Source organism: Halichoerus grypus, chromosome 6 (assembly GCF_964656455.1).
Source record: "Halichoerus grypus chromosome 6, mHalGry1.hap1.1, whole genome shotgun sequence".
Taxonomy (NCBI): Eukaryota; Metazoa; Chordata; class Mammalia; order Carnivora; family Phocidae; genus Halichoerus; species Halichoerus grypus.
This window is the reverse complement of record NC_135717.1, coordinates 131,732,542-131,757,477: the sequence shown is the minus strand read 5'-3', so window position 1 is coordinate 131,757,477 and position 24,936 is coordinate 131,732,542. Positions and strand designations below refer to the sequence as shown.

Here is a 24,936-nt window from a genome sequence, read left to right as displayed (position 1 = left end):
TACATTTCCCTAACGATCAGCATCTTTTCATGTGCTTGTAGGCTATCTGCATATCTCCTTTGGAGAAATGAGAAATGTCTATTCAAGTCCTTTGCCCATGTTTTAAATGGGTTGTTTTGTTGTTGTTGTTGTTGTTGAGTTGGCACCCTAATTTTTGAGCCATGTAGTCCAGCTGTGTCACGATGCAAATCTAATCGCCACAGCAATCTCAAAGGTGGGGCGTGGGCAGGGGGAAGAGAAAGCAAAGAGCACAAGAGAGGTGGAACTTGGGGTATGGCAGAAAGGGTGTCCCACCCAGCTTTACCTTCCTCCATAACTTAGACATCACAGTTTATCTTCCCTGAAAACTCAGAAGAGGAAGTGACAGCTCTAGCATGGCACTTTGATGGGTACCATTTTCTGAATCTGTGACCTCAGCTTCATTCTCACTGTCCTTATGTAGCCCCGCAATAAAGAGCTACCATTTTTTAGTGTACGTCACGCACATTATCTTGCTTAGCCTTCCCAACCATGCCAGGCCGGAGCTATTATCCCAATTTTACAGATTAGAAGAATTGAATCTTGGGTAGATGGAGTAACTGTTTCAAGATCACAATTAGAAGGCTGGGGCACCCGGTGGCTCAGTTGGTTAAGCCTCTGACTCTTGGTTGTGGCTCAGGTCATGTTCTCGGGGGTTGTGGGATTTAGCCCCTTGTTGGGCTCCGTGCTCAGCGGGGAGCCTGCTTGAGATTCTCTTTCTCCGTCTGCCCCTCCCCTCCACTTAGGCATGCGCTCTCTCTATAATAAATAAATTAATCTTAAAAAAACAAGAAAAGATCAGGACTAGCAGGAGACTGAGTAGGGACTCAATTCTCGCAGATTCACTCCCTTTTCCTATTACCCCACAAGTGGTCCCTCCCTTGCATGCATTATTGTCATAGTCTCCTTGCCTGTTTCCCTTTTTCAGTATTCGCTTCCTCAATCAGTCCTCCACACTGTGGACTTGGTGGTTTTTCTAAAACGTAAGGCTTTTCATGCCACGCATGTCCTTGCTGAAGGTCTTTTCATGGTTTGTCATCCTACAAGATCCTCTGTCTTCCCTTTCAAGTTATTGTCTTTGGCTGTCCTCAATTGCACCCCACCTTATAGCCATGCCAAACTCCTCTTAATTTCTGGAATGGGTCAACCTGTTTCATAACCTTGTGCTCAAAACACAGAGTTCCTGGTGCCTGGAATGCATTAAGGACTCCCCTCCACCACAGGATTACATTATGAACTTTTCCCTATGCCATAAAAATGCACAAAAAGTGGCAAATAGGTAGTCAGGAGAAAGAAAGAGAGGAAGCTGTCATTATTTACATACCTCATTTTGACAGCCTGGAATATCCAAGAGAATCAACTGAAAAACTAGTAAGACCACTTAGTAGTCAGATACAAGATTTAAAAAAAAATCAGTTTATCTCCCAATCACCAACAGTAACCATTTAGAAAATGTAACAGAAAGAAGGCTCTCATTCACAGTAGCGTCAAAAACTATAAAACACTTTTGGTGGGAATGCAAACTGCTGCAGCTACTCTGGAAAACAGTAGGGAAGTTCTTCAAAAAGTTAAAAACAGAACTATCCTATGACCCAGCAATTGCACTACTAGGTATTTACCCAAAGGATACAAAAATGCTGATTTGAAGGGGCACATGCACCCCAATGTTTATAGCAGCATTATCAACAATAGCCAAATTATGGAGCGAGCACAAATGTCTACTGACTGATGAATGGATAAAGAAGATGTGGTACACACACACACACACACACAAACACACACACACAATGGAATATTACTCAACCATCAAAAAGAATGAAATCTTGCCATTTGCAACAACATGGATGGAGCTAGAGTGTATTACGCTAAGGGAAATAAGTCATGATTTCACTCATGTGTGGAATTTAAGAAACAAAACAGATGAACATATGGGAGGGGGAAAAGAGAGAGAGGGAAACAAATCATGAGAGACTCTAAACGATAGAGAGCAAACTGAGAGTTGATGGAGGGAAGGGGGGATGGGCTAGATGGGTGATGGGTATTAAGGAGGGCACTTGTGATGAGCACTGGGTGTTGTAGGTAAATGATGAACCACTGAACTCTACTCCTGAAACGAATATTGAACTGTATGTCAACTAACTAGAATTAAAAACAAACTATAAAACACCTAGAAACAAACAATAAAATATGTGAATTCATACTTTTAAAAAGGACCTTTCTGGACTATTACTGAAGGATAGAAGAATAACACCTGAATCTGCAGCACAGTCCATGTTTCTGCACAGTGTCTTGTGGTGAGGAGCCTGAGGTCTGACCACTCGAGTCCAGTTCTTTCCTGGGTCATCTCAGAACAGTTGCTTCACTCCTCTAAGGCGTGGACTTTCTTTCTTTTTCTTTTTCTTTCTTTCTTCCTTTCTCCCTTTCTCCCTTTCTTCCTTCCTTCCATCCTTCCTTCCTTCCTTCCTTTCTTTCTTTCTTTCTTTCTTTCTTTCTTTCTTTCTTTCTTTCAAGATTTATTTATTTATTTGAGAGAGAGCGAGAGCATGAGCGGGAGGGGCAGGGGGAGAGAGAATCTCAAGCAGAATCCCAGCTGAGTGCAGAGCCTGAGGTGGGGCTGATCCCGTGACCTGGAGATGACGAGCCAAGGCGAAACCAAGAGTCAGACGCCTCAACCGATCACATCACCCAAGTGCCCCCAAGGCGTGACTTTCTTCTTTGTAAAATGAGAGTAATAATATTCATTAACTCCTGTGTCAAGGATGAGAGTTGAATAAAATGAGCTGATTAAATAAAACGATCTGTTTAGACACTCAGCCCAGTGCCAGGCACATAGTAAGTACTTAATAAATTACCTATTATCCTAAAGATGCCAATTATCTTTAAGATAATCTATGCATTTAATGCAGTTCCAATTGTGATTTGTAATTTTACTAAGAGCTTTACAGGGTATTGTTTTTTCACTTTCTGCTTTTGGAGTCAAGTGCCTTCTGAGCTGTGGATGTCTCCTAGCAGAAATGTTTTGCTTTTGGTTTTGCCTTTGCTTTTGCTGCATATGACCTCATATATTTGTCTCTCCTTCTCTCTCTCTCTTGTCCTCCCTCCCTTTTTTCCTTCCTTCTTTCTTTTGCTCTTTTCTTCCTTCTTTCCTTCCTCAAATTCACAAAGATACTCTTTTTGTGTTAAATCCTAGAGGTTTTACTGTTTATCTTTCACACTTAGATCTATAATCCATCTGGAAATAATGCCAATATTGTACTGTCTTAATGTTAAGTCTTGATACCTGGTAGAGTAAGTCTTCCCATCTTGTTCTTCTTCAACAGTGTTTTGGCTATTTCCGGCCTTTTTCTTTTCCATATAAATTTAGAATCAGCTTTTTAATTTCCACTTAAAAAAAAAGCCACTGGGATTTTGAACTGGAATTGTACAGAGTCTACAGATCATTTTGAGGAAAACTAATATCTTTTCAATATTGAGTTTTCCAGTCCTTGACCATGATACACTCCTCTGTTTATTTAGATCTTTTTTAGATTCTTTCAGTAATGTTGTCTAGTTTTCTGTGTGGAGATATTTATACTAATATCTAACCTTAGGGTTCCTACAAACCTACATGTGGTGCAGGCTTTTGAAGTTTCAACTTCACAAGGTGGTATTTTTCCTTCCCAGAGTGGTTCTGGGTTATGGCAGGCTTATTCATGACTCCTCTGGGTTGGTAGACAATGTGTTTCTGATCCTTTTTTTGATGGCCATGTGACAATCCCAGTTGCTTGCAGACGCTCAGTTCTTACTCACGCCCCACTGCATGACTGAGCTCTCATCCCCTCCTCCTGCCTGCATGGGAACCACAGGCCTTAGACACCTGGGCCTCTAACCGAGACTGACAGCCCCATTTTGGCTTTGCTTCCCCTCCATGTTTGTGGCACCCGTGGGTTTTCCTCTCCCTATTTTGAGCTGAGCTATGTATTTAAAACATTATTTTGATCATAGTTGGTTGAGAATTTCTATTGTTTAGAGTGGGAGATGGAGGCTTTGGTGCTGGCTTAGAATTCCATATTCCTGGAAGTCTTCTGCAATACTACTTGGAATCTTGAAAAAAAGGTCCGCTAACAGAAGAATAGTGAAATAAGAGAATGAGGTAGATCTAAATATAGAAAGTACGGAAAGATGGCTAAGTCATATTACTAAATGAAAAACTGCACAATAATATGCATAGTATAATTTAGTTTATGTAAGCACAATGCAAAGCAACCCTCTCTTTAAAATACTTACAGCAATAGATTTGGAAATCCACACACAAAACTGTTCATAGTGGCTACTCTTAACCACTATGAGTTGGGGCAGAGGGTAGATAGTAAGAGGAAACTTTCAAGGAGTTTTTCGTATCATTTTGTATTATGTGATTTGTTTATTATGTGTTTACAAGCAATACAACCTACGTTACTTGTAAAATTTAACAGTCAACCATGTCCCATCTGCCAGCTCAGACCCCAAGCCCTTGGCTGCCTTCAGAGCCTTGCTCTCTCCCCATCTGCTTGGCATCTGTGCTCCAGCCACCTGGCTTTCTCTCGGTCCCTTGAGAATGCCATCCCCCTCTCCACCTGAAGGCCTTTGCATTTCCCCTTCTGTCTATAATGTTCTTGCTCCACCTCTTTGACTAGTTACCTAAAACTCATCCTTTTGGGGCTCTAAATTTTTACAACATGTCCCGAGCAGCAGCCTTCCCTGAACTTCAGACCGGGTAATGTTCCCTGTTATATGCTCTCCTAACATCTGATGCTTCTCTTTTGCAACACTTCCCACAATTTTAATTACATCATTTTGAAAGTACTTGTATACTCCTGGACAACTCCAGGAGAACATGAACTTTGTTCTATCAGGGACTAGGGCTGTCTCATTTTGCCGATTAATTCCCAGAACCTAGCAGAGCAACTTGGACATAATAAACAGTGAAGGAAACAACAAGTAAGTGAATGAGACTTTGTTTGAATCTTGTGTGTAGTTTCTGATTCCCCTAAGTCCCTTGATGGAAACTTAGGGATCTGAGGCTCCCATGTGGGGAAATATTAATTCCTTATCTGTTCCTGCTCAGGGCTGCACGGATTTGTGCAATGCAGGTCATGTGGCTCTGCAGTCTCTCACACTGTACCCAGAGTGCATGTTGAGAATACCATCCATAACATGTCTCCTCGAGCATTCCCACTGCCCGTGAGTCTGCTCGTGAACAAAGGAGGGACCTAATAGACCTCTAGGGACTTTGGTAAGAAAGGTAATTATTTCCTGTGCCGAGTGTTGCCTGGGAGACTCTCCCTCTATCCCCAGGAACCATTTCCTTTATGCTTGTTTCCAGGCGCTGGCCATCCAACATCTTCAACTTCAGATGCAAGCTGGTCTTTTGCTGTCTCACTGGAGTTTCACCATTGGACAATTTCCTGTCCATGGATCCTCAGGAGATGATGCTGAAATTTCATTCCCAGTGTCATCAGGAGTGAAGCTAAATAAATTGAACTCTAGAGAATGTGCTTTCACGCATAAGAACACAGCTAAGTAATTGCTATGTTGAACAGAAGAGGAAATCTGTCACTATAAAGCTCAGGCTGTAGGATAACTCATTTCCAAGCAAGATCATAATGGGACTCACCTAAACAGAATTAAACTTTTATGAATTTTTTTTAAAGGACCCATTCAACCATCAGACTAAGAGAAACATTTCATTTCACTTAACTAAAAAGTTAGAACTTTTTGATGTCCCAGTTACATAGGTGGTATGTTATGCCCATGCTCATCAGAACATCATGGATGACTGCAGTTATATAAAAGTTCAGCCACGTTGAAACTCCTGCTGAAAGCCCTTTTTGCTACCCACTTTATAATCAGATGTTGCAGCTATTCAACTGATTCTTCTGAATGATTTCTAAAAAGGAGAGGCACTCGGTTCAGACGTGCCATTTACTGCCGGTCAAAGGGCGATTTGCAAATGCACGTTACCCTCTAGGAAGCAGAGTCCTTCCATTCTTAGAGAAAAGCGATGATAATTGGACTTTACATATGTTTCCCTTTTTGAGATACAGACCACAGAATTTGTTTATGACTATCTTTAGCACGAACAGGAAACTTGCAATGAAACACAAACGGAGGGGAATAGAGTTAAAATGTGATCAAACTCATGAGAAATATGTTCCAAATGATCCAGTGGCTTTAAAAAGCCCATTTTAAAACATAAGAATGATGCAGCGCAGTTGTGTTTTCAGTAGCAGGGAGGGGATTTGCTGTGCCAACCGTACTCTCTGGCCCTGTGACCAGCTGCTCGTTATTTGTCAGAATAGCTGGGTGGGACCACGGCTGCGGGCTCTGGCTGTGGAAAAAGTGTTCTCTGTGAGAAACTTGCAAGTTTGAATAAAGGTCAAACCAGGAATGCTGATCTTTAGCAGCACCCTAACCCTACCCTTAACCTCAGCACTAACTTTGGTTTTTAAGCAGGATAGTTTATATGAGTAATCCTGAGGAGACTGCATTCAAGGGTATTCACAGCACCCTGAAGAGGGTACCAAACACTCTTCACTACTCTTACTTCCTCCATGAGTCCCAGCTGCACCAGTGGGTATCCCCATCGGTCAGAATAGGCCAGGGTATGCTGTTGCAACAACAACAAAAAAGCCTAAAATCAACCAAAAGCATTGGTTTAGACATGGCTAGTGGATGGTGAGAAAATGTTTTCTGAGGCGGGAAGAATGTTTCTCTTTCCTTTGAACTGGGGACAGACAATGTTTGAGATGGCGGCTGCCCCATTTCACCTGGCTTCTGGAGTGAGATGATGAGAAGAATAGCCCCAACTGAATTGCAATGCAAATAAACTTTTGGGCTTCTAAACCACTAAGATTTAGCAGCAGAATCTGGCTTATCCTGACTAATACCTTATCTATTGCAGTTCTATAGATGAACAGACAACTGTTCATACAGTTAAACAGATGCCTCTAGTCAAGGGCCAGGGAAGCCATGCAGGAGCTCCATGAACACATCAGGCTGATTTTCATTTGTCTCTGGCGGAGCCATGGGAGACATCAATTTTTCCATCACCTACTGAGTCTTCAGTCTGATGAGGTCATTCTGATCCCTTGTGCCCCTGAGAATAAGCTTGGTCTTTTTCAAGGAGAGTAAAATTAACTTTTTTTGGGGGGGGGGTTTAGGATTACAGGTAGGGTAGCCAACCATCCCACTTTGCCCAGGACACGGGACAGTCAGTGGTAAAACCAGGAAAATCCCCTGCCAACTGGGATGAGTTGGTCATCCTAATTACTGAGCTGATTATCTCCCGGCAACATTCAATAATGACGTAGCATAAGCTCCCACTGCACCTTATAAATCTTTTCATCATAATATTTATTACATTATGTTGTAAATGATTCAGACTGTTCAGTGTCTATCTGCCCACAAAACCCTGAGCCTGAGACCAAGGACTGTTTCTTGTCCATTTTATAGTCCCGATACCTTGTATGGTGCTTGCCCCTTCAAAAGAGCACAGTAAATATTTGTTGCATGGATGAATGGATGCTACTTCTCTGTTGTTTTTCATTCCAAAAACTGATGTGGTATGATTGGCTCTTTCTCCTTTGAGGATCAATTCTGCCTGGAAACTAATTTAACTGTAAAGAAAGGTAGGAGTCTTCCTTGACTGCAGCTACAAGCTAGCATAAAGTTTTCAGTGTGACCCACAGTGTAAAATTACATAAACCTAGCACTGAGTTTCGGCATAAACCGATTCCTTATTAGACTGACTGAATAATTGAATCTCCTTGTTTGGCATTTGTTTAAAGACAGAAGGTCATGGGACAAATGGTGGGTATTTGAGGCTGTGGAAACATATGTTATAAATTTGGTTTAGCTGTTTCTGGTAACTGGGATTATTGTGACTGAAGACCCAGGCCTCCCAAGTCTGCCCTCCACCCTTGGGAATGCACAACAACATGCCCTCCAAAACCAGAGGCAGGAAGAAAACGTCCATGGGCACGTCTCACGGATGGACTGCACTCTTGCCCAGTTAAGGACAGCAAACAGTGGACTGAGAAACTTGCTCTGGAGAATTAGATCCAGGCCCCAGCCAGCAGGATGTTTTCATAACAGGCCTGTGAGGTGTGCTGAGAAAGCATTTGGTAGTTCTTTTTTTTTTTTTTTTAAAGATTTTATTTATTCATTTGAGACACAGAGATAGAGAGAGAGAGAGAAAGAGAGCCTGAGCAGGGAGAGGCAGAAGGAGAAGCAGGCTCCCCGCTGAGCCAGAAGCCCAATGTAGGGCTGGATCCCAGGACCCTGGGATCATGACCTGAGCCGAAGGCAGACGCTTAACCATCTGAGCCACCCAGGCGCCCCCATTTGGTAGTTCTTGACTCCACTTACAAACTAAATCCTCAGATACCTTTGTTTTCATTAATCACCCATAGTGAGTCTCTCCTAAGTGACTAAGCTTTTCTGAGAGGTGATTTAAATTCTATAAAGAGGCCCTATGGAGTGGTGGGAGGATCACTGAACCTGTGTTAAAAAGACTTAAAAAAAATTCCATTCTCAGTTTCCTCATCTGTAAAATGGGTTTAATGATATCTACATATCTTACTTCATAAGATAGCTCATGAGGTCAAAGGAGATTAAGTCAGTGAAAATAGTTTGACTAAAATGCAGAATGAATATAAGATAATGTATATTTCCTACCTCTATTCATTTACCTGATTCTTCTCATCCTATAGCAAAACTTACCTAAGCTTGCCTTCTGCTTTAGGACTTCCTTTCATTTATCCTAATATTTTCCTCATCACAGGAAGGGAATAAGCATTTGCTGTGTGTTCTGTATGTGCATTCTCTTCATAATGGTACCTATGGCACAGGTACCGTTATCTGAATTGTACATACAAATTCTAGTTCATAGTAGTTCATGTCCAAGGTCATGCAGCTAGACCTTAAGTTTAAACTCAAGTGTCCCTATCTCATTGCCCACATGAAATTTCTATCACATCATACTATCTTCCAAGTTTTAAGGAGTTTCCCTCCTTTGTTTCTTTTGTATCTTTGATTTTGTATACAAGTTCACCTTGGGCTTCATTACAACATGATGATTTTCTTTCAAGATTTATTTATCTTAGAGAGAGATAGAGAGAGTGAGAGCGTGGGGGGTGGGGAGGGGCAGAGGAAGAGGGAGAGAGAAACTCAAGCAGACTCCGCACTGAGTGTGGAGCCTGACACGGGTCGGGATCCCATGACCTTGAGATCAGACCTGAGCCGAAATCAAGAGTCAGATGCTCAACTGACTGTGCCACCCAGCACCCACAACATTATGATTTTTAAAATGTTGATCATATTTCCTCACCTTTTGTCACTCCAGACTGAGATGTCCACCTTATTCTGGCAGTCTTCTCCATTTCCTGGATCTTTGTACTTGCTTTTATTTGGACATTTCTGGAGCTCTAACAGCTAAAGTTGCAGGCAATATGGCAGGTGCAGGCCCTCCAGGGTTGGGGACCAGGGCAGGATAATGTTTCCAGATGTATTTCCAATACTGACCACTATACCCAGGTTATCATTAGCTGTTTGGGCCGAAGTGGGGCAATTCCGGTGGCACATCTCCCAGCTATAGCCAGAAACCGTGCGGCCAGCTGTCAGGGAACATGGTGTCCTGAGGTCTCTAAAACTTTTTTTCACTTATTTATTCAACAAGTATTGAAAAAGCACCAACCCTGTGCCAATTTCTGTTCTAGTTGCTGTGGGTAGGGTAGAGTATAAAACACCCCAAGTTCCTGTTTCCATGGAGTATATGGAGTAGTGTGGAGAAACATTTGACAGATACAAAAATGTATAATATGTCAGAGATTATTACAGTAGCTGTCTAACTGGCCTCCCTGTCTCCAACGAGGCAGTAAATGCTATGTAGAAAAATAAAGTTGGGTGAGAGAAATAGAGAAAGGTTGGGCAGAGGATTTGCTTCTCTGTGTAGGATGGTCAGGGACATCTGTGATAAGGTGAGATCTGAGCAGAAACTTGAAGTAAAGGTTATCTCAGAGAAGAACATTCCAGGCAGTAGAGAACAGTGAGCGCACCCATCATGGGGAAGCTACTTAGCACATGCGAGGTGTGCCAGTATAGTTGAAACTACGCGAGAGTAGAGGGGTCTAGGGAGATGAGGTAAGAGATAAGGTCAGAGCTACAAGGTTCAGGAAGGGCTGATCATGCATGGTCTTGTAAGTCACAGTGAAGGACTTTGGGTTTTCCTCTGCCAGGGAGGAAGGCATGGGAGTATTATGAACAAAGAACTGGCCTGATCAGGCTTAACATTTTAAGAAACTCACTCTGACTGGTCTGTGGAGAATACACTGTGGGAAAGGAATGGTGGAGGCAAGGAGGCCAGTTAGACAGCTCTTTTAATAATCCAGGTGAGAGATGATGGTGGCTTAGATGGTGGCTCAGGGCAAAGGTGGAGTTAAGGGCAAAATATCATTTGATCCTGGATATGGACTGGATATGAGAGAAAGAGAAGAGTCAATGGTGACTCCAAGGTTTTCGGCTTGAGCAATTGCAAGAATTGGATGAATGGAGTTGCCTTTTATTGAGCTGAGGAATAGTGCAGAAGGCATGTTGTGTGTGTGTGTGTGTGTGTGTGTGTGTGTGCATGTTTGCATGTGGTGGCAGAGAATTTGGAGTTCTATTTTGTGTATTTGAAGTCTGAGATACTTCCAAGCAAGGACTGCAAGTAGACAGCTAGATATGAGTGTGATGTGTTCACAGGAGAGGTTAGGGCTGGAGTTATAAGTTTGGGATCTTAAAAGCCCTGGGGCTAAATGAGCTCACCTAGGTAGATAGATAAATCGATAAGAAAGACGGCAGAGCTCTGAACCCTGGAGCACTCTAACATACCATTTAGAGCTTGAGCGATAGTTGGAACCAGTAACTCAGTCACTTATAAGTTGCTTTGGTGGCTCTGAGGCAGCAGCTACTGTAAATACTGGGTTTGCCTATTAGAGATCTGCTCCCAAAGTGGGAGACCACCAGGGATATTTATGCCTGTGCGTGTGGCCACTACACAGGATCACTGAGGAAAAGCACACAAAAAAGGCTCCTGGCTTATCATTAAAAAACCTGCAGGAGACTCTCAGGATGGAAAATTAGGTTGAATTAGTTTAGATTTGGAAAATTTGAGGAGAAAGCAAAGAAATCATATAGTCCTGATAATATAAACATATCTATAATATGACAGAAACAAGAAACTCTTGATACCATGGATATACAAATCATTAGCATGTGCATTTGTAAATTCACAAGATTAAACATATCAAACTGCATATTAACAAAATCATCTCTACAATACATATAAATAAAGTTTGGGTTTTGGAACTCTTTTTTTTTTTTCCCCTTCTCTGATTGCAATTGGTGTTTAGGCTTTAGGTCACCCCATAGAAAACTTGTTTAACCCATGATGTATCTCAGGCATGGATCTAACTGTTCAATTTTCAATTTTCAACCATGTTGTTAAAAGTTTTCAGTTGCAATTCTGGATAGCAACAACTACCTTATCTGATCGACAACCAAAGCCATGTGTTCAAAACGGATGAGATATTAATCGATCTTCAAAAAACATATTCTCCTTTTATTTCTCCCTACACCTCCCCTGCCTCCAAACCTGCTACTTCCCAATTCCTAATTTGGCCAGCTAGAGGTAGGGGAAAGGGAAGTGGAGCCAGAGAACAAAGATATTAAATTCTTGGTTAAGTTTGGAAAGTCTTGATCTTTGTCTAAGATAGAGAGATTTAAAAGAATAGTAGTAGAGATAAGGGTTCTCTAGACTGGGTCATGGACTCAGAGCAGGAATTGGACAGGAAATGGGAGGCGGGGACAGTAATGGGGCTACTGAGAAGGGGCCCTACCTTGCACCTCTACCCCATTATTTCCAAAGCCATGAGTGGGGTAAAATATAGTCACTTCTCCAAACATCATATACTCAAGCCCCATCCTCTAAGTCTCAGAAGGATCTCATTGCTTCCTCTGGTTCAGTTTCAGGGGAGGGGCTCTGGGACAGGTCTGTCACCTGTGAGACCACCAGGAATGTCCAGTTGGGCCATGGTGGTAGGGAGTGGGGGCCTTGGTGGAAGAAACACAGTGGCTTTGATCCTTCTTCTCTGTGGGGCAGTGTCTTTAGGACAAATGCTCTTCTCTTCCCTTTCATGTGGCAGAGTAGCGGGGTGGGCTAAGGCTGCCCCTGTTTTGGAGGGGCACCTGCCCTTGGCTTGCCTAGTGGGATCAGTTTGGCCTCTTTTTGGATGTCTTCATCTTCATCCTTTCATACATTTTTCTTGAGGAGCCTTTTTTGTGCCCAAATGTAGATTTAAGATCTGCTTCTTTGTACTCCAATGCTACAATGCTTACAGCATTGGCCTTACTGCACTACCTACTTGTCTGTCTTCCCTACCAGATTGGGAGCCTTTAGGAAAACAAAGACCAAGTTACAACCATATTTATAATCCCTGAGACCCAGGATGGTGCCTGGGTCATGGTCAACAAGCAATCAGATTTATTACATTACAAAGGAAAACAAACACATTTACATGCCCATTTCTATGCCCTGAGTGTTTTGTTACATGGGGTGAGTAACTGAGTAGGCAGAGGAGAGTGACTTGGCCGAAGCAATAAGACACTTTCTGTCGGACAGATGTTCTGTAACAATGACTGTAATCACCGACAGCATGTTTTCTCATCTTCACTCTATTCCCTGCTCTTCAGAGAACAGATTGAGGCCGATTTTCTCTGGAAAGCCTCTGCTGATGATCCATCCTACAATCTGCCAGTCTCCTTCCTAAGATGTTTCCTGTTATCAATTTGTAGCCATAAATACACGTTTCTAGATTTTATAGTCAGTCTCGCTTCTCGCCACATCGTGTTCTTAGAAATCCCATCTTCCATAAAATGGAACATTTTCTCCTCTGGTGCCAATGTTGTAATTGAGGGCTGACCAAGGACTCAGTGTCACAGAAAATACAGTCATGATCGATAACCTGTCAAAAAGACAAAGCTACAGCTGCAATCCTCTAAAATAATTTAACATAGTAGAATCATGCCTGAGTCCCATAAAAGATCGTAAACACACATTGATTATGCAAGGATGCCTGGAATTATGTAAAATCATAAAATTCAACCCTACCCTATCATAAATTTTTTTCCTAAAATTAATATACACATTCAAATGACTATTTTCAACACATTCATGAACAACCATTTGATCCACTTTTACATTGTAAGTGGAATCATGGAAGATTATTTTGGTAGTTTAGACCTCTTGTCAACGTCAGTCCAAGCAAGTTGGAAGTTATGCACCTCTTGCCCTTCGTAGGGTGTTCTCTCCAAACAGGGCTTCCAAGTCATTCAATTGATTCTGTCATTGCACTCAAATTAGTAGGCTCAAGAAATGTTTCCTGTAGTTTATGACAATAGAGGTGTTTCTTTCCTCCTCTGAAAAGCTGACCCAATCTCTCTAACCTTACTCTTCTCCTTTCCTTGTTTTAATTTAAAGCTAAAGGCAGAGTTACTTGGTAGAGGACCAAAGCAGAGCTAGGGAGAGCCACGAAATGGCCTTAAGTCACTCAAGCTCCACTTCCTTCTGTGAATGATTCCTCCCTGATTTAATTTTTATGGTAAAAGCAATAAAACAACTGCTGATTGTGAGCAACCCCCCCCCAAAAAAAGGAGGTTCAAAACATCTGTGACATGACTGCTAAGAGGTCTGGCTGTCCTTGCTTAAAATTCAATTAAACAATTCAGTTCACATTTATTGAAGGCCCACTATGTGCCAGACCTGATGTGTGCTCAGGAGATGCTGAGACAAAGGTGATAGATGGCCTTCTGGGAGCCTGGGGGAGGTGTGGGTGTTAGGAAAGCAGCATTTAAGGGGCACCAGGGTGGCTTAGCCGGTTAAGTGACCGACTCTTGGTTTTGGCTCAGGTCATGATGTCAGGGTTGTGAGATAGAGCCCCGTGTCAGCTGTGCACTCAGTGCAGAGTCTGCTTCAGTTTCTCTCTCCCTCTCCCTCTGCCCCTGCCCCCCTACCCCCTGCTCTCAAATAAATAAATCTTAAAAAAAAAAGAATAAAGAGAAAGAAAGCAGCCTTTAAGCCTAGTCCTGGGAACTTCCTATAGGGCAGTAGCAGACTTGGGTGACTCTCTCTGGGATATTTTGGCCATGTGATTTGTGGGTTGGTGATTGATACTGATCTATAATCATGCCTGGTAAGAGGAAGGACATTCAGAAACTGTTTAATAAGAAGCTTCTGTGTTTTCTAAGTTGTTTTTTTTTTTTTTTTTTTTTTTAAGAGAGGAAGTGGGGAGGGGCAGAGGGAGAGAGATAATCTCAAGCAGGCTCCATGCCCACCATGGAGCCCCACTCGGGGCTTGGTCCCAGTCTTGAGATCATGACCTGAGTCGAAATCAAGAATCCAAAGCTTAACTGACTGAGCCACCCAGGTGCCCCACTTCCATGTTTTCTAGTGAGATTTGAGTATTGAAGTTTGCTTCATGTTTAATTAAGAAAAATCTCATAATCCCATTGAAAACAAATAGCATTATCATAATGTTTGGTAAAGGCTGATATTATAGGCAATAGGGAACCCAGTTAAGGAAATACAAGGGTGAGACAGTGATGTTGAGGAAATAACCCCCTTAGCCTTGAAGCTGTGGAACATATCGAGTAATCGTTCAAAGAGGAACGAAACTGGATGGCCTAGTCTGAATTTATATTGTTTAGCTATTATTTGTCTCAGAATTTTTATGAGTTTTTTCAGTAGACAGCAAGTTCCACACTTCCATGAAAATAATACATGTTCATGTGCATGGTAGTGTCTGGGAGAAACAAGTAGCATCAGGGATAAGATTATTTCCAAATGTTCTATCAAAAGCAAGACATGCAAGTAAAGACTTAGTGAGTGCAATTCAGAGGTTGACAATTAGGCCTAATTTTGTGTGTCTGGAAAGTTGTTGCTGCGTGGGACACTTACTCACCTTTTGACTTATAAATAATTCTCAAGTGGCCTCTGATAAGGATGAATGCCATCAGAAACAAGACCCCAGAGGTTTTCTTTTTCTCAGGGGTTACATAGTCCTGTATTTGGAAGCATTACTCTGAGCTTGTTTATATATTTTGCATAGAATGCATTTCTAAAAATAGATTATGACCTCAGTGGAAAATTAAGTGAAACCATGAGTTGTCTCTATAAGCATAATGCTCTAGAAGTAAAAATATGTGCAATAATACAGAGGGAGGCCTGAGAGCTACCACCCTCAAGTCTCCATAGTCAAGAGAGATGCCTTCAACAGGACCATTCAAGAGAAACACAGAAGTGCCATGGGGTTTGAGGGCAAAGGGATAGGCATTGGTCCTGCGCCTGAGCATACTGAAGGTAAGGGACTGGGGCTAGAGCCACCTGCCTGCTGGCAGAACAGAGAGAAACATTCTTCATGGGGGATACACTGCACTTTCATTCACGATGACTGGCAAGAGTGTGTAAAAGTGTCTCATTGACTGGACTGGGGACACACCGGAGCAAAATAGCCTGGAGCCTTTTCTGAATTCTGCCCAAGATGATAAGTGGAAGAGAGCAGTTACTCTAGTAGAGGTGCAACTCTGGGTGGCTGAAGGCAGAGAGAGGGAGATCAGAAGCTAGAAGAGAGGCGTGGCCTGTGTCAGTTGGGCTGCTCAGAAGGCTCCGGGGGGATATCTTGAGATCCAACCCCAGAGCCTCATCATAGGAAGTCAGCCCCAAAACTCTTCAAGGCCACAGAACACAGCTGCCGGATCACAAGAGGACTGGATAGCTAAGTTACCTCCTGTTTATCCCTCTCTTTCTCCCTCCATCCCCGGAGGAATGAGAGGCAGTATTGGGAAGGCGCAGAAGAGGAGGAACAGCACGAGGCAGAGAGACAGGCTCACCATGCCCCTTCCTCCCCACTACTGGTTCTCCAGCCAGGGAGCTGAGGAGCTTTAACTTTGAATGAGCTTCAGATTATTGAATTAAAATCAAGACTGTTTTTGTGACTAACAGAGACAGAGGGACTTTGCCCTAAGAGTGTTCAAAAGGGTTTATGGAATCTGCCCAAGATTTCATCTACTTTCCATGTAGGGAAGACACAGGCCTCGGGACAGAGTCAGAGAACTGGCTGAGAGAAATAACAGAATCCTTTCTCTAACCCCAGTTTGGAGACCTACGTGTTCAATGTACCAGTTATACTTGTTTATTGATTTGTTGCCCTCTTTATACTGAGAGCTTCTTGGGATAGAGACCATATGTTATATTCATCTTTACAAATCTTGATGAATCAGTATTGGACACACAGCAAATGTTTGTTGAATGAATAAATGAACAAATCAATTGATAAACGGGGGGTCATTTAGTGTAGTGATTCAGGGTCCAAACTTGGGCTTTGACATTGATTAGTTGTGAGTTCTTCAGCCAGTTACTTAATCTTATTAAAACTTAACCAGTTATATAACCTTTTACTTGCCTTTTAGTTTAATTTTATTTTTTAGGGGGAGAGGGGTAGAAGGAGAGAGAATCTTAAACAAGCTCCACACCTAGTGTGCAGAGCCTGACCTGGGGCTTGATCTCACCACCCTGAGATCATGACCTGAGTTGGAATGAAGGGTCAGACGCTTAACAGACTGAGCCACCCAGGTGCCCCTTAAAGTATTTTAAAGAACAAAATAGTATTTACCTCATAGGATTTATTTGAGGATCAGAGGTGATATCAAGCACGTATAATGCTTAGCCCAGTGGCTGGTATGTAGTCAATGTTCAGCAAATGGGAGCTACAATGACATCATTACTGTTGCTGCAGTTAGGGATGGAGTTGCGTGGTGAGTGTGCAAAGACCACTCCTCCACTCCCGCTGGGCCTGGTGTCCTCGATTTTTTTTAAAAGATGTATTTATTTTAGAGAGAGAGAGGGCAGGAGCGGGAGGGGCAGGGGGAGAGGGAGCGAGAATCTCAAGCTGACTCTGCGCTGAGTGCAGAGATCCACTCGGGGCTGGATTTCATGACCCTGATATCAGACCTGAGCTGAAATCAAGAGTTCTATGCTCAATCGACTGCACCACTCAGGTGCCTCAAGTGTCCTTGATTTTGATAGTATGTCCTTGACTCCAGCTGGGCCTGATGACTTTCATGCCTGAGTCTCTCTGTTTTACCTCCTCAAGGAGGAGGCTTGGTTTTCTGCTAGGTCGGGGAGGGGCAGCTGTGCTGCTCCAGTGGGTGGAGGAGTCCTGGCTGGTGGACTTAGTGTTTTTTTTTAAACAACTGAAGTATAGTTGACGCACAGCGTTGCATTAGTTTCAGGTGTGTAACGCAGTGATTCAACAACTCTGTCTGCTGGCCTCACCGCCAGTGTAGCCGCCACCTGTCCCCATGCCATGCTCTTACAGGACTACCGACTGTATGCCCGTGCTGTGCCTTTCACTCCCAGGAGAAAGTGCTTTTACATGGACACTCAGTCAAGACTCCAGTTTTCAGCCTCCCACTGGAACCGAACCTCCACTTTCAGAGGTATGTGCAACTTCTCCTTCCTAAGTCTTTCTGGGATTCCGTAGCCCAGACCAGCAAAGTTGTTCCAGTTCCTTGGCTTTGCGAAGTCAGTTACCACTGACTTTCCAGTTTCCCATGTTTTGTTGCTTTTTGCTTCTTCTTTGTCCTTGTGTATTTATGCCTTAAATAAAATCCTTTTACCATCACATGGGCAGAGAGGGCAAGGGAGATTGGGAAAAATCTATAATAAATACGAGTGTTCAATAAGCCAGGTATTATTAGAATTAGGTGTCACTTTTATAATAAAAAATCACTGTGGCTGAAAAAAAGAATTGAGCGGCACCTGGGTGGCTTAGGTAAGCATCCGACTCCTGATTTTGGTTCAGGTCATGGTCTCATGGTCTTGAGCTCGAGCCCCATGTGGGGCTCCACACGCTGGGTGTGGAGCCTGCTTAAGATTCTCTCTCTCCCTCTCCCTTTGCCCCTCACCCCTCCCCAGCTTGTGTGTCCATGTGCGTGCGTGCATGCATGTGCACACGCTCTCTCTCTCAAAAAAATTGAGTTGGAGATGTACAACGTATATGTTCATATTTTTCTACATATAGTTAATAATACAAAGCAATTCATGCTATTTTGCAAAATAAACTATGTAGACAATAAGCCATTAAACATTTTGATAAAGTAGCAATTACTAGGGGTGAGGTTATCAAAGAAGGCCACATAGCAGAGGTGGCAATTTTCCTGGACTCTGAATAATGGGTAGAACTTGGGTTTCTTAAGGGAGCAGGTCTCTATTTAGCTCGTTTCTTTATTAACAATTACGTGTAAATCAGGATATTATCTAGTGTAGTAGCCATTGCTTTGGCTTCTCAACATACTTTTTCCTTGTTATTCCTTCATTTTGATAAGAGATGAATTCTCACTTGGAGAGAATGAAAGCAGCACAACAGAGGAAAGCAGAGCCTGGAGACCGAGAATGATGACAAGACTTGAGCTCGATCCAGCTCCATCTAAAGCCGGAACACCTGTGGACTTCCAGGTTGCAAGAGCTGATAAATTCTGTCCCCCCTCCCCCATTTTTTTCCTTAGGTTAGTTTTAATTGGGTTTTAGTCACTTTCATCAGAAAGAGTCCCAGCTAATACGACAGAGTAATGAGACAGTATTTAACTCTGAATTTTAGAAGAGCACCACCGTGGGTAGAGCTAGACCTCAATTTATAGTCTATTGAAATTACAACTCGAAGGTTGTTTCTCATTAAGCTTATTGGTGGTAGATAATTTTTATCCTTTGACTCAAGGCAGTGTGGGAACAGAAGGGTGTCTGCATTTTCCCTTTGGAGCTTGTTATTTTTCTCATAACGGATGAATTATTTGTAAGCAAAAATTAAAGATAAAAATCAATTCCCATTATCTTTAAAAAAATGTGGTGAACATGTCCCTAGAGTTATGAGAGCTGCGGGGTAATTCATCCATGGAATGCTGCTGGAAGGCAGAACCCACCGAACCCCCAGAATTCACGGTTAAGGGAAATGATAGTTTTATGCTTATTGATTAGAAGTTTTTGCCACAGAAGCCAGGGCAGAGATAGCCAATCTCTGGGTGATCTGGCAAATTACTTCATAACCGTTAACTAATAACAGCTAATTAATACATAAGTACACACTATAGGTCTACTATTGTTATGTCTTACCACAAATAAGTACTGCTGTTGTCATTGTTTTCATTTTCCAGATAAGAAAAATGAAGGCACAAACATGTTTAAGCCAGGATAGGCAGCTAGGCATCTGATGCTAGTAGGACATTCCCTTACTCACTGCATTATACTGCTCTAGCTTATTAGTCACCCCACGGAAGCACCCTTTGCTGTAGCTGCGAGTCTCAGGTCTCAAAGCAAAGAGTTTGAGGCAAGAGACAAAATTACTTGGATAATCAGGAAAAGGGAAAAAAAATCAATTTCTGCATGAAATGCATTCCTCCGATTGCTTTAATTGTGGTGAATTTTTCTTGGGAGGCTTTAAATATTGTCTCATGAATGGTTATTAGAATTACTGATAAAGAATAAAGAGAAAGAAAGATAATGACTTAATAATGCCTTCTTATTTGGAAGGACATAATACTTAAAAACTGTGGCTCTCCCTCTGGGGGCAATTTTGCCACCCGCAGGACGTTTGGCAATGTCTGGAGACTTTTTGGTTGTCACAGCTGGGAGATGCTACTGGCATTGAGTAGGTGGAGACCAGGGATGCTGCTAATCATTCGACAATGCACAGGTCAGCTTCCACAACACAGAATTGTCTCCAAATGTCAGTCGTGCTCAGGTTGAGAAACTCTACCTAAAACAACGAGAATTCATCGAGGATACTTATTTATCTATCTATTTATCTATTTATTTATTTATTTATTTGACAGAGAGACAGCGAGAGAGGGAACACAAGCAGGGGGAGTGGGAGAGGGAGAAGCAGGCTTCCCGCGGAGCAGGGAGCCCGATGAGCGGGGCTCGATCCCAGGACCCCGGGATTATGACCTGAGCCGAAGGCAGACGCTTAACGACTGAGCCACCCAGGTGCCCCTCATCGAGGATACTTTTAATGAGCCATGTAGACATCACTTTTCCAAGCTCAGAAAAATTTGAAAACAGGAGACAGTTTATTATCTTGGCAAGTCCAGAACATAAAAATAAGTTTATGGAAATGACATAGCTTAAATTGGACATATGAATAGAACGATAATCCAAAGTTTCTCATTAGGAAGAAAACTTATCTGTTCTTTGTGGTTTAGAAAAATTCTTTGTGGGTTCGAGGGACCAGTTTTCAAAACTGCCAGCTTTTAGTTACTGAAAAAAATAAATTTTCTTATGACGAGACAACTCAAATTCATCAGCAAATGACCTTTGCTGACTTTCCATCATTCTTCGAATATTTCTCAATGGCTAGGGCTTTAGTAACTCCAGTCAGACATGACTTGATTAAAAAAAAAATTTTTTTATCTAAATGGAAAAAGAACATAATTTAGATTTATTAGTATAAAGACCAAAATGCAGTATTCTTCTACTTAATCAGGAGACAGTACTTTTTATGATGATCTTAGTCTCCTTAATTTGAATATTTCAAAACTAATTATATTATGAAAATTGAATGCCACACACCAATTCACTTAGATTGTATTGATCATGATGAACTAATTACTTTAGATTTATGATCTGAATAATTTATATTGTGCAACCCACTCCACATTAGTGGTTTTTGCAAAGTGGTGCAGAAAAGCAATCTTTTGCCAACTTCTGTTCGTGTTTGAAGAAGAATTTCCTATATGTATGTCAGAATCTGTCACCACAGAACCCAAAGATGTCAGGTTATATAACGCCTTGACAGAGACATAGAGAACATTTATAAAGGGAGATTACTTTTTTAATGGAAATGATTAAGGAAAGATGCACTGTTGCAGTTAAACAAAAGTCTTACCACTGTGACTCTGGTCTGATGCTGTTCCTGGAAGGCCCTCAAAGGTGTTATTCACATAATCAACCAGGGGCAGGGCATATACTTCTTCGGTCCTACCAGAGCCAAGTGGTCATTATGGTTGGAGGTGAGAGAGCTAGGTGTAGCATTGAAAGAAGAAGAATGGGGATGAAAAAAGGGAGAAGTTTTCATTCATTCATTCATTCATCTACTCAGTATGTATTTTTTCTTTCCAGCTTTAGGAAGTATAATTGACAAAAAGTATATATATATTTAAGGTGTATGAAGTGATGATTTGATATATGTATACATTGTGAAATATACACCGCAATTAAACTAATTAACATATCCATCATTTCCCACAGTTACCATTTCTTTTTCTTTTTTTATTTTGTGGTGCATTCAATATGTATTTATTGATCTTCTAATATGTGCCACGCCCTGTGTTTGTGTTGGCAGCAGAAAGTGAGGAAGGCAGAATAGAAAAAAAAGAGGACAGCTTGACAAGGGACCAACCGGGCTTTTTCCTGGTCTCGTAAAGTTTACAGGCTGCGGGGTGAGGGCAGGGGAAACTATCAAATAGATAATTTGTTACACTGGTCATAAATGAAACAACAAAAAATATAAGGTATTATGAGAAAGAATGACTGGAAGAACTAATTTAACCTTGGGGTCAGGAGAGGTAGCTGGTAGTTGTAGTCTTGCTTAATGCATAAAAAACAACAAACAAAACTAAAAAACAAAGGCATGGCTCATAGTTGATAAGCAGCACAATTCAGATATCAAATATTCCTAATTAAGTGTGAGGTTCTAGGCCTTTAAAAGACATGGAATCCTGCAGTAAGCTAGTAAAGCAAACCAGAATCAACAGGATACGAAAAAGTTCTGACTGGCCTTAGCTACTGAATGTCTTCTGTGAAAAAGATGGTTTTAAGGAAGGGTGAAGCTGGTGAGTGGGCAAAGAACAGGGAGAGAATGGCAGGTCTAGGAGACGAGTTCAGAAGGCGTCGGGAGCAAGCAAGAAGTAAACAAATGGTGGGACAGGCTAAGGAGCCTGTGAGGAAAACTGGCATCAAGTTCACAGGAAATGAAGCATGCTCTGAGGCAGCAGGAAGTGGAGCCCTGGGTGAACCTCCAGCAGAGGAATCTGACCTGGACAGGAAGTGAAGGGCATCTTCTGAGGAGCAGGAAGGGGAGGCTGTTTTTTTGTGTTGGTCGTAATGAGGAAAAGAAGTATCAGTTACGTAAACTTTTGCTAAAGTTTCTGTCCTGTTTGGGGTTTTAGGCAGTTTGGAGCTTCTCTAACAAAATAATCTGGCCTTCTGGGAGGTATTTGTGAGGGACAAGAACAGAGAGAAGATTGGAGTGTGGGGAATTGCTGTGGAGATGTCTTATGTCGGCTCTCTTCTGGGGAACACAAGATATCTATCTCGGATCCAAATCAGAAGGAAATAAGTCCCCCCGCCCCTCATCTCCCTTCTCATGATGACGTGATCCCCATGTGACTCTTGGTTGAGATAAATCTAATTTATGTTATAATAACATCAAAGTTTGAGGAGTGGGAAATAGTTAAGAAGTTGTTTGTTGGTGATTATATGGATAATTTATTCTGTTTCAACTGAAGAAGGAAAAGGATAAAAGAAGCCAAAACCCCCACCAAGTCCCCTAGTGTAAATGGGGGAGGGGAACACACTGAGAAATTACCACTGAGGACATATGTAAATATATATATATACATATATATATATTTTTTACCAGTCGTAAACAATGTGGTATGAGGAAAGATGGAAGAAATAAAAATAATCAGCATTAAGTTAAAAGGGATAATTAGAGAAGCCAAAATAAGAGGTGAATGTTGCAGAGAATCTAACTTTAGAGACTAGAGGTTCCTTCGAACATTTCTTTTCAAGACACTGTGGGGTTTTACATATTTTAGGATTTAACAAAATCCTAAATGTAAAGGTCTTAAATACACACAAACATTTTTTGCTTCTTCCTCTGAAGGGAGGAGACACTAGGAGATGTGTTCTTGGCTGTCATTTGAAGAATAGCTTCTAGTACATTTTATTTTGCGTTAAAAGCTCTGGAGAACAGTTGGCAAATAGAAATTGGTCCACAGAAATAACATAGCTTCCTGGAACTTAGGGGGAAGGAAATGGGTGGTTTCTTTAATTACTATAGTATTTGTGTGTGTGTGTGTGTGTGTGTGTGTGTGTGTGTGTGTGTATTATAGCTAAAGATAGCATTCTGGCTCATGTCCTCAGGAGGGGAGGTGAATCTGGAAATTAATGAATTCAAAAGTGTATACAGTTGTGTTGAATTTGCTAAGTAAGACAATAATGCTCTTTGTTTTTAATATCCTGGCTCGATCAGAAAGAGTGGATTGAAATTTGTTCTCTGATATTTAATCAGTTTAAATTAAAGGACATTATTATTTACATATGGAGAGTTAATGACTTTAATGTAGGCAAGAAAGCTTATTTACAACAAAGATGTGATGGGGGTGGCAAGAGGAGTGTTGATAGGGCCTTAATTAATTGATTTGCTAATTATTCTTTTCTGCTGGGTGTTATATAGTACTTTTACTAATGAGCAGCAGTAATAAGAATGCTGCAGCAAGCTATTTGAACTCACTAGTAGTAACAATACCTTCTTGGACATTTTAAGATATTTTGGGATCCTTTTTAAAATCCTCTTTTATGCTGAGAAATTGTGGACTTTATAAACTTGAAGAACTAAATATATTCTTTATGTAAACTTATTTATCAGCCCAGGTCTGGGCTTCACATTTAGTGAAGTTGGAAATAAATTAGATGACAGATTTGAATTTAAATAAAAATTTAAAATATCTCTCATAGCAATGCCAGGTATTTATTTTTTTCTTAAAGACTGACCGGTAATAGATACATCTATGCTCATTGGTATAGAAGTTCAACTTTTCTGTAGGCTTACACTTTTTTCTAGAAAGTCATGGTACTAAAGAAATTCAGAAAGCTCCAGGAGATTCTGTGCAAATGCAAACTCAATTTTTTTTCTTCCACATGTTCACTTCTAATAGCCCCTTGGCCTGACCCCTTCACTTCATCTAGTTTGTGAGTCCTATACAGTTTCTTCCTTAGGCATGCTCACTCCTGACACCAAGTTCTTGCTTAGGCTGTGCCTCCTGCCTAGAGAGCGGTCTCTTCCCTTAAGGCACATCCTTTCTCCATCTCAGTTTTGTCTTGTATCTACACTGATTGGGACGAGGTGCTGAGTGATAGGGGCGGCTAACATTTACTAAGCAGGGCTCATGCTTTAGGCACTGTGTTGGCAATTTACATGCATTGTTTGATAATGCCCCCATTTTACAGATGGAGGAAACGAGGCTTAGAGAACACCAGTGGACTTGCCAGTAGTAAGTGGTATAAAGTCAGAATATGAATCTAGGTCTTTTTGTTACTGCTGTTGTTGTCATTTCTAGACTTAATCATAGCGTGCCTTGAATTGCTAAGGCCTGATTTCGCTAACCAGATGGTCAGCTGCTGGCAGGCAGGGACCTTATCTTTTACACTGCATAGAGTAGATACTCAATAGTTATAGCCTTCTGTGGAAATGAAAAATAAAATGTAAAATGTCAAAGAATTTTATAAATAGATTAAACATTGGAAGAAAGAAGTCCCAGAAAACTAGTTTCTCAAAATCACTACATGAAAGCCACAAGACACTGGTTCTGTGTGAGCCAGGCCCACCCCCATGGGTATGTAGAAATGTGGTGGGTTTTTCTTAGGGCATCAGGATACTGCACTTAGTGGGTGGACGACAGGGCTGTCCCACGCTCCGCAGAACAGGGGAGAGTTCCTTACCATGGCCAGCCCCACACACTGATAGTACTCCTGCTGAGCGGTAGCACCTGGCTTTGCAGCCCAGTGGTGGAAAATGTGGACCCGGA

At 41.7% G+C, this 24,936-nt stretch overlaps 4 long non-coding RNA genes across 6 annotated transcripts in view; 2 read left to right on the top strand and 2 right to left on the bottom strand.

Annotated features, from left to right (window-relative positions):
• Positions 1 to 24,936, bottom strand: part of LOC118552313 (uncharacterized) — a 136,430-nt gene that overhangs the window by 2,986 nt on the left and 108,508 nt on the right. The gene's annotated exons all lie outside the window — the stretch shown is intronic.
• LOC144382396 (uncharacterized) overlaps positions 1 to 24,936 on the top strand; it is a 124,016-nt gene that overhangs the window by 89,965 nt on the left and 9,115 nt on the right. For all 3 annotated transcript variants that reach the window (XR_013449268.1, XR_013449267.1, XR_013449269.1), the window contains 2 exons: positions 17,451 to 17,571; positions 18,460 to 18,589. This is a non-coding gene — a long non-coding RNA (uncharacterized LOC144382396). Of the gene's footprint in view, positions 1 to 17,450; positions 17,572 to 18,459; positions 18,590 to 24,936 lie in introns of those variants that run through there.
• Positions 4,862 to 7,561, top strand: LOC144382397 (uncharacterized). Its single transcript, XR_013449270.1, has 2 exons — positions 4,862 to 4,977; positions 5,363 to 7,561. It is a non-coding gene; the product is annotated as an uncharacterized LOC144382397 (long non-coding RNA).
• On the bottom strand, positions 20,184 to 21,142 carry LOC144382146 (uncharacterized). Its single transcript, XR_013448578.1, has 2 exons — positions 21,012 to 21,142; positions 20,184 to 20,536 (listed from the first exon to the last, which is right to left on the bottom strand). It is a non-coding gene; the product is annotated as an uncharacterized LOC144382146 (long non-coding RNA).